This window comes from Henckelia pumila, chromosome 2, assembly GCF_033568475.1.
Source record: "Henckelia pumila isolate YLH828 chromosome 2, ASM3356847v2, whole genome shotgun sequence".
NCBI lineage: Eukaryota > Viridiplantae > Streptophyta > Magnoliopsida > Lamiales > Gesneriaceae > Henckelia > Henckelia pumila.
Window position 1 is genome coordinate 151,510,091 of NC_133121.1, and position 9,006 is coordinate 151,519,096.

The following is a 9,006-nucleotide window of genomic DNA, read 5'->3' on the forward strand; positions in this document are numbered from 1 at the left end:
GGTATAATTTCACAACATTATATAAAAGGCTGTCTACGACACTGACCTTATAATAATGTGATATGATATACATAATTATTTAATTATGATTATCATTATATGCATTGCATCATTATCACAAATTTTTATTCAACACATACTCGATTTTTTTCTTTACCCCCAACGGTCACAAACGGCTAAATTTTTGCCCTATAAATATGTTCACTCAAACTCATTTTCAATCACACCAAATTCACTCTTTCTCTCAAAATATTTTCTCCTCGGTTTTTTTTTCGAAAAAAAAGAAGATGGAGTTTTTGACCTTTCTAAGGCTATTTTTCATAACGACTATGATCATCATGCTCACGAGTTTTGTACTCACCGGCGATTTTCCAACACATATTTTTTATCTATTTATATACGCACTTGTAATTTTCGTCCTTCCATTATTTTGTATTATCATACTAATAGAAATTAACTAATAAAATGCATTGTTATTTTTCTAGTACCACCATGTCAAATTTGGCAAAGATTGAATTCGTTGCGCTCGATATCACTGGAAAGAATTATATGCCATGGACTCTCGATGTAGAGATGCATCTTGAGTCATTGGGTCTAAGTGATATCATCAAATAAATTAATATATCAACCTCACAAGATAAAGCAAAGGCAATGATTTTCTTACGCCGACATCTTGATGAAGGGTAGAAATGTGAGTATCTCACAGAAAAAGACCCAATGATTTTATGGAAAGGGTTGAAAAAAAGATTTGAGCATATAAGGGAAGTGATACTTCCGACCGCCCGTGATGAATGGAATTCGTTGAGAATCCAAGACTTTAAAAAAGTCAGTGATTATAATTCTGCGATGTATCGAATAGTATTGCAATTAAAATTTTGTGGACTTGAAGTCACAGAGATGGAAATGCTTGAAAAAACGTTTTCCACTTTTCACGCATCAAATATAACTCTACAGCAACAGTATAGAGTGCGTGGTTTTATGAGATATTCTGAACTCATTGCATGTCTTCTTGTGGCGGAAAAGAACAACGAATTGTTAATAAGAAATCATCAATCCCGTCCCACTGGATCAACGGCATTTCCTGAAGCAAATATCGTAATGAAAAATAAAAACCAAAATCAAAGACATAGACCAGAATTTGGTCGTGGACGAGGTCGAGGAAGTGGGTGTGGACGTGGACGTGGACGTAAAAATTATCGCGGTCGTGGTCGTGGCCGTGGATATGAAAATAATCAAGATAGTTATTTCAATAACTCATCTCAAAAGAACGTCACGAACCACCCACCAAAAAGGCAGCATGAAAATACGAGTAAAAATGAAAATCACTCAAAAAGATTTGAGAGTGTTTGTTATAGATGTGGCACTCCAGGACATTGGTCACATATTTGTCGAACCCCTGAGCACCTATGTAAGCTCTATAAAGAATCGACAAAGAGGAAAGGAAAAGAGACCAATTTTGTTGAAAATAGTGACCATTTAATTGGTTCAACTAGTTTCAATGCTGCAGATTTTTTGAATGATTTCGAAGACATTGATTAAAAGATTGGTGGGATTAGATTGTAACAAATTTGTATTTTTATGCATTCTTGTATTATAAAGCATGTTATATTTTGCATTTGTATTGTACTTAATTTTTCTTTATTGCATTTTTGTGAAGTTTGATATGGAAAATGCTATGAGCAAACATGGAAATAATATCATGGAAATTTGCATACCGGATAGTGGTACAACGCACATTATTCTACGAGATGAAAGATATTTCTTGGAAATAAAACCAACAAAAACAATGGTGAATACAATATCAGGTCCTGTAAACTTGATTGAAGGTTGTGGTAAAGCACATTTTTTGTTACCAAATGGTACAAAATTTCTGATAAATGATGCTTTATATTCACCACAATCGAAAAGAAATTTGTTGAGTTTTAATGACATATATTCTCATGGATATGATACTGAGACGATAACTGATGGAAATCAAAAATATATGTATCTTACCACATATAAATCAGGAAAGAAATATGTGGTTGAAAAATTATCAATGCTCCCTACTGGATTGCATTATACACATATAAGGCCAATCGAATCAAATATGGTGGTTAATAGTTCTTCAATATTAATCAATTGGCATGATCGATTGGGACATCCTGGTTCAATAATGATGCGAAGAAGTATTGAAAATACGCATGGTCATCCATTGAAAGACGAGAAGATCTTTTAGAATAATAAGTTTCAATGTAAAGCATGTTCTCTTAGAAAATTTATTATAAGACCATCGCCAGCTAAAATCCAAACAGAATCACCCATATTTCTTGAACGCATTCAGGGTGATATTTGTAGGCCAATTCATCCACCATGTGGACCATTTCGATATTTTATGGTATTAATCGATGCCTCTAGCAGATGGTCACATGTATGCTTATTGTCAACTCGGAATGTGGCATTTGCAAGATTAATGGCTCAAATAATAAAATTGCGGAATCAATTTCCCGATTATACAATCAAGAAAATAAGACTTGATAATGCTGGAGAATTTACTTCCCAAACTTTCAATGACTATTGTATGTCAATGGGAATTACTATTGAACATCCTGTTGCTCATGTTCATACACAGAATGGATTAGCTGAATCATTGATTAAACGTCTACAACTGATTGCTAGACCAATGATTATGAGAACAAAACTCCCTATTTCTATATGGGGACATGCAATTTTACATGCTGCGACATTAATTCGCATCAGACCAAGTGCATATCATAAATTCTCCCCATTGCAGCTTGCATTTGATAAAGAACCAAATATTTCTCATCTGAGAATTTTTGGATGTATGGTGTATGTGCCTATTGCACCACCTCAACGATAAAAAATGGGTCCTCAAAGAAAAATTGGTATTTATATCGGTTATGATAGCTCATCAATCATTCGATATCTTGAGCCTCAGACAGGCGATGTGTTTACAGCACGTTTTGCTGATTGTCATTTTAATGAAGAAATCTTCCCAATGTTAGGGGGAGAAAAGAAACACATCGAAAAAGAAATCACATGGTATGTACCATCATTGTTACATTTGGATCTAAGGACCAAACAATGTGAGAAAGATGTACAGCAAATTGTGCACTTGCAAAGAATTGCAAATCAAATGCCAGATGCATTTGCAGACACAAAAGGGGTAACAAAATCATATATACATGCTGTAAATGCCCCTGCTCGAATTGAAATTCCAAAGAAACAAATTGAAGACACTCATGATGTCATAAAACGCTTGAAGCGTGGAAGGCCAATCGGTTCCAAGGATAAAAATCCTCGAAAAAGAAAAGGCATAGAGAAACACGATGATCATAAAATAGAAAATGGTGTTCCAGAAGAAATACCTGATGATGAAAATGTTCTGTCAGAACCACAAACTGACGAGAATCGTGAAATCTCTATCAATTATATTAATACTAGAAAAATATGGAACCGAAAAGATATAGAAGATATTGATGAGATATTTTCTTATAATGTGGCATGTGACATCATAAATGAAAATGAGGATCATGAACCAAAAACCTTTGGTGAATGTAAAACTCGTCATGATTGGGCAAAATGGAAAGATGTCATCCAGGATGAATTGGATTCGCTAAATAAATGTAATGTTTTTGGACCTATAGTCCCCACACCTGAAGGTGTTAAACCTGTTGGATACAAATGGGTTTTTATTCGAAAGCGAAATAAGAAAAATGAAATAGTAAGATATAAAGCTAGACTTGTTGCACAAGGTTTTTCTCAAAGGCCTGAAATTGATTATGAAGAAACGTATTCTCTTGTCATGGATGCAATTACTTTTCGATATTTGATTAGTTTGGCAGTGTCTGAAAATTTGGAAATGTGTCTGATGGATGTTGTTACGGCTTACTTATACGGATCACTTGATAGTTATATATACATGAAGATCCCTGAAGGATTTAAGATTCCTGAGGCACAAAGTTCAAAACCCAGAGAATTTTATTCTGTAAAATTGCAAAGATCATTATATGGGTTGAAGCAATCCGGCCGAATGTGGTATAATCGGCTAAGTGAGCACTTGATGAAAAAGGGATATGTAAATGATCCAATATGCCCTTGTGTTTTCATCAAAAAAACAACATCCGGATGTGTAATTATTGCTGTATATGTTGATGATTTAAACATCATTGGAACGAATAAAGAAATTCAAGAGGTTATGATGTACTTGAAGGAAGAATTCGAAATGAAGGATCTTGGAAAAACCAAGTATTGTCTGGGTTTGCAAATAGAACAAAAAGAATGTGGAATTTTTGTTCACCAGGCAAATTATACAGAAAAGATCCTTAAACGTTTTAATATGGATAAATCAAATCCATTAAGTACTCCAATGGTTGTAAGATCATTAAACATAGAAAAGGATCCATTCCGTCCATGTGAAGATGATGAAGTTATTCTTGGTCCAGAAGTACCATATCTAAGTGTCATTGGTGCCCTTATGTATCTTGCAAATTGCACTAGACCAGATATATCTTTTGCTATAAATTTATTGGCAAGATTCAGTTCATATCCAACAAAGAGGCACTGGAACGGAATTAAACATATATTTCGTTATCTACGATGAACGACAGATTTGGGACTTTTGTACTCAAAAGACACCAATCAAAGTATCATTGGTTATGTCGATGCTGGATATTTATCTGATCCACATAAGGAACGTTCCCAAACCGGATATGTATTTACTCGTGGAGGCACCGCAATTTCTTGGCGTTCACAGAAACAAACACTCGTAACAACTTCATCAAATCACGCTGAGATTATTGCGCTACATGAAGCAATCCGTGAATGTGTTTGGCTAAAATCAATGACACAACATATCCAAACTTCTTGTGGATTATCAGTAGACAAGAAGCCTGTGACGTTGTATGAAGACAATGCTGCATGTATTGCTCAAATGAAAGAAGGATACATCAAAAGTGACAGAACAAAACATATACCCCCAAAACATCAGATCTCTTCACAAAGGCACTTCCCACGACGATATTCAGAAAGCATATATACAATATTGGGATGTGCAATCTGCGGAATATGTAAATAATCACTCATGTTAACATGAGGGGGAGTTTATGTGGCTGCACTCTTTTTCCCTTACTATGGTTTTTATCCCACTGGGTTTTTTCTAGTAAGGTTTTTAACGAGGCAGTATAAAACACGTAATGAAGACAGTCATCATATCACGATCATCATCACAAGGGGGAGTGTTGAAAAATATTATTATTATTAATATTATGTTGAATATTGAATGTTGAATGTTGAATATTGAGTTGTAAAATGTGGAAAATTAGTGTGTGATGATGTAGATGATGATGTATTTATTTTTGGACTAATCTCAAATGTGGATCTATAAATAGGTCTTCATTTGTGATGAAAAATACAATTGAGTTGAGAGAAAAATATTATAAAGTGTAGAGTTTGATATATTTTAAGTTTTTGGAGTATTTACTTTTTACCGTAAATTTTTACTTTTTCATAACAGTTTTTCTCTTTTTTCCCATTTTTTTTTATTTTTATTTTTTTGTTTCCCTCGAGCGTATAATACTATTTCGGGATGACGCATATCCAGACCGCTCACCTACGACTTACGAGTTACGATGAGCAATTTTATTTTTATTTTTTTATTTTTTTATTTTTGAAAAAGAAGTCTTCACTCTTTTTTGGAATAATGATTTTTTGGGATAAAACTCAAATACGTCCTTAAAGTTTCTTAACTTTCCCAAAAATATACTAACACTTTATTCGTTCCTAATTAGGTCCCTTATTTAACAAATAGTTTCCTTAATATGTCCCTCAAACTAAAAATTGCCTATAATATCCTTATTCTAACAATTAAAATTAATATTTCCTCTGGGCATCTGAAATGGTATCAGAGCCTAGGTAATTTTATTTAGACTTTATATTATTCATTAAATCATATTTTTTCTTTGTTGAGGAAGAGATTTTCAACAAACCATGGATTCAAACGAGAGTTTGAACCAGAAGGATTTCATTTATATGAAATCACATAAATAAGTGAATCTATTTAAAATAGATTCTTTACAACAGAACTTAAAGAGACTTAGGTATTTTATACTCTCTGAAGAGATTAAGAAATATGATTTTTAATTCTCAATTTCTAGAGATCACACCAGATTCCTCTAAACTCTCCGGAGATCTTAGAGAAATTCAAAAGACGGTACAATATTACAGTAATCAGTTGTATGAAATAGCGCGGCAGATTGGAGAAATCCTTAAAAAACAAGAAGAAATTCTTGTAACTCTAAAGGATCTTCAAACTAAAATTATAAATCTAGAACATACTTCTGGTTCTAGAAAGGAAAATACAGGAGGAAGGTTACCACTCTCGTTTGGTACCGAATCTCTGTTACATCAGAAAGGTAAAACCAAAATGGTTCAAAAACCTTTAACTGATGATGAATTGATGATTAATCTTATAAAGACAGTATCAGAGAAAAACACTATCTGATGACTACTTTAAAAAGATTAAATCTCGAGGATGTACAAGATCTTGCGGATTCTTTTTCGAATCTTAAAGTAGTAGATCTAAAAATAAATTCTCCTGAGGGTGAACAACCTATAGGAAATCCCCCGAGATATGTGGTTAAAACAGAAGAACCACATAGTGAGTTCCATGTTGGAGAAAATTCAAATCCAGCAGGAACCAGATCAAGAAGGAGTAATATACCAATACATCAAACTCCTTATGGAAAAACCGTTTTAGACCCGATACATCCTTATGGGGTTATGTTAAACCTGGATGTTCTGGACTTAAAAAACAGAGAAGATCTCATAGATGATTGGACATCAGCCATGAGAATAGCAGCAAGAACTTTAGATCTCAATAAAGAAGGATTTATCAAACTTCTGGAAATGAGTCTAATGGGATCTGTCAAGATAGCTTGGGAAATGACCATACCAGAAACCAAGGAATCAATCTTAGCAGGAGAATCACTTAGCGAGATTGGAGGAAGAATGGCCACCCTTTTTAAAGCACAATTCATAGGAGTAAACTATTTCAATAATCAAGATACAGAGAAAAAGAGAAGATATACTCAAGCTCTGTATAGCCTCAAGTTACATGATATCTGTTTAGTTGATGAATATATTATATTATTCACAAAATACAGATGGAATTCGGGAGTTGAAGAAAATGTAGCCATTCAGCTATTTTTCGCAAAAATGCCAAGCCCCTGGAGAGAAATACTGATAAAAGAATACGTTCTAGGTAATCTTGATACTTTGTCAAGACGCGCCTCTTTTTTGAAAAGAAAATTGGTGGAATGGTGTCATATGGCAGCATTACAGAAGAACTACAAGAAAATAAGGGGTATTAACAAGCATACTCCTCTATGTTGTAGAGAAAATGATCTCCCTACGGTTATAGAGAATAAATCACAGGGATTTAAAAGGAAGAAATTCAAAAATAATCTCTACAATAAAAGAATGAAAAGTTCTTTGAAACCAAGAACATTTTGGTCCAAACAAAAGGCCAGATCTTATAGATCAGGTAGAAGAAGTGGACCTACAAGAACATCTCCAGCAACAAACTTATCACAAGGCAGGGGAAGAACACCATCTAGAAGAACTTTCAAAAGAACTCATACGAGAGCAAGTGAAAGTTTCAAGGATTGCAACTGCTGGACATGTGGAGCAAGAGGACATATATCTACAAACTGTCGAGAAAACGAGAAAAAGGGAGTTAAACTCTTTGAAGCAACACCAGATATGGATGATGCGGTATTCTTTCAAGATCTAGTCCAAGTATATCAATTTGAAGATATTCCCTCAGATGAAAGTATATACGAAGAAGTGATATTGTTTAGCCAAGATGAATCTGAAGATGAATCAGAATCGGAATCAAAATAAAGAAGAAGTGTTTCGACACGAAACACAAGAGAGTTTGACTGGATTTTTTAGTCAAACCACGATATCTCATAATATGGTCCAAAGGATTATGAGAGAAAATCCAACATTACAGAAGTACCAAGGATTTTCGGCAGGACAAGTAGAGAGGGTCTTAGGCAACCTAGGGCTAAGACAAAGAAAACATCATTTGATTTACAAAGTATCCAGAGGGGAAATGACAATTCCGATGGAGTTAACAAGTAATCAAATAGAGATGCAGTTAATTCCTTTTGAAGAAGTAAGAGAAGAATTGCAAAAGCTGAAAAGTGAGGTAGCAAGAACGATGTCTTGGATTCATATTGGAGCAATCCAAATAATGATCAAGGCAACTTTTAAATGGAATAGATTCACCCATAGATATCGTAGTATGTGATAAAAGAATGGGAAATATCCAAGATGCTGTTCTGGGTACGATCTCAGGAAATCTATGTGTAGGAAAAATTGTAGGAGTTATTTATCCAAGAATATCCTACAATTTAGCTGACAGAGACTTTAGTCGAGCCTTGACGTTGCATCAAAACTTCAAGAAAAAAAGATTAATGTAGGAAGGTAATAGACCATATTCTATTATTTATCAAATTTCATATGCTCTTTCTAATACGCACCATTCTGAATTATTTATTAGAAATGAGTTTATTGAAATTTCAGAAATCTTTGGAAAAGTTGCTCAAGCAATATACCCAGAAAGAATCGAGTTTCCTTTAATTCAGGAAATAGACATTCAAATACAAGATAAACCGGTTCTATACAGAGATCTAAAAATAGAACCCCGAAGGTTATCTTTCTAAGGTGACCGAATGACAAGTCGAAGGTGGGAAAAATCTCCTATTCATGAAATTCCACCAGAAGAAAAGGAGTTTTCAATAATAGAAAAACTTAGATCTCCAGAAGGATGGAAAGAAGTCAAAATAGTATTCGAAATTACAATTCACAGGAACTAATTTTCTTGTAACTCATCCCCTTTCTATTAGTAAGATTGTCAAAAGGTCATGGTTCCTCATATATGCATTCCATCAAGTTAGTGCAAAATTTTACGATTTTTATTTTCTTTGTCCGCAGCAAAGA